A 1,383-nucleotide genomic window follows, 5' to 3' on the forward strand; every position below is an offset into this window, starting at 1 on the left:
CATCAATTCTTTTTCTGTCATCCTTATTCCTATTCAGTTCTCTAGAGGAAAAATCAGAGCTGAGACATAAATGAGAAAAATATTAGAATCATGTGGGATCATATTAAAAAGAACCACATACATAATAGCAGGTATTCCACAATATGAGAGGGACAGGAAAATTGCTGACAAAATTATGAAAGAGATACTAGAAAAAAACTTGCCAGATATTATGAAGAACATGGAAATTCATATTGAAGAAGCTCAGTCATCACCAAATAGACTCAACAGAAAAAGAAAAAAAAATCAAGACATATCATAGTCAAATTCTCCAACATAAAAGGACAGATTACAAAAAGCTTCATGAGAAGAACAGTCACCTATGAAGGAAAAGTAATAAGATTAAGTTTCATTTTCCAGCAGAAACTATGTGAGCAAGAAGACAATAATATGATTATATATATATATATATATACACACACACACACACACAGACACGAAGTTGAAAGAAAACAATTGCCAACCAAAGATCATGTACTTAGCAAAGCTATCCATTTATTATGAAGGCGAAATCACATCCTTTCAGAAAAGGAAGCACTTATTGAATTTGTGAAAACAAGACAAAATCTACAAGAACTCTTAGGGGAAGTCTTCCACACTTCCACACAGAGAACACAAAGGATAGTTGGATAGACCATACTAACAAGAAGCAACAACAAAAGAAACAGCCAAGTGGCAATGACAAAATCTGACCTGTAAATAATGACAAAATAGCAATGAAAAGACCTGACCTGTCAATTAATGTGAAAGGACTTAAATGCACCAATCAAGAAATAAACAGTCACAAAATTGACTTTTTAAAAAAGGTCATCAACATGTTGTCTACAAGAGATACATCTAAGGAATGAAGAAAATCACTGAAAAATCAAAGGCTAAAAGAAAAAAAAAACAAGCAAATGGCATCCAAGTAAAGCAGGAGTGGCAATACAAATCTCTGATAAAATAGACTTTGGAATGAAAACCTCCATAAAATATAAGGTAGGACATTATACACTGATTAAAGGCACAGTAAGTACATCAAGAAGACATTGGTCAACATATATGTGCCAACTATATTGAGGGAAGCGCAACCAGAGTGATCCTCAGAGACAATACTGGTGAAATTTTATTTACTTTCAGCATACTTTCAGGAGGAACCAAACCTTGAGACAGGATGCCAAAAAAAGATAGTGAGTGAAAGAGAGGAAGACACTCAACAAGAAGATTGAAACAAGAGAATCTAAATTCCAAAATCAATCTCAACAATAGTCTATGTGTTTCCTACTGCCAAAGGGGCCCTTTAGAGTAGTGAGAGAAGATCTTCACCCTGAAACACACAGCGTCCCTTTTCAGCAGGAAGTAGCT

This window comes from Elephantulus edwardii, unplaced genomic scaffold (assembly GCF_000299155.1).
Source record: "Elephantulus edwardii isolate Elephantulus edwardi_28Jun2011 unplaced genomic scaffold, EleEdw1.0 scaffold00098, whole genome shotgun sequence".
In the NCBI taxonomy this organism is placed as follows: domain Eukaryota; kingdom Metazoa; phylum Chordata; class Mammalia; order Macroscelidea; family Macroscelididae; genus Elephantulus; species Elephantulus edwardii.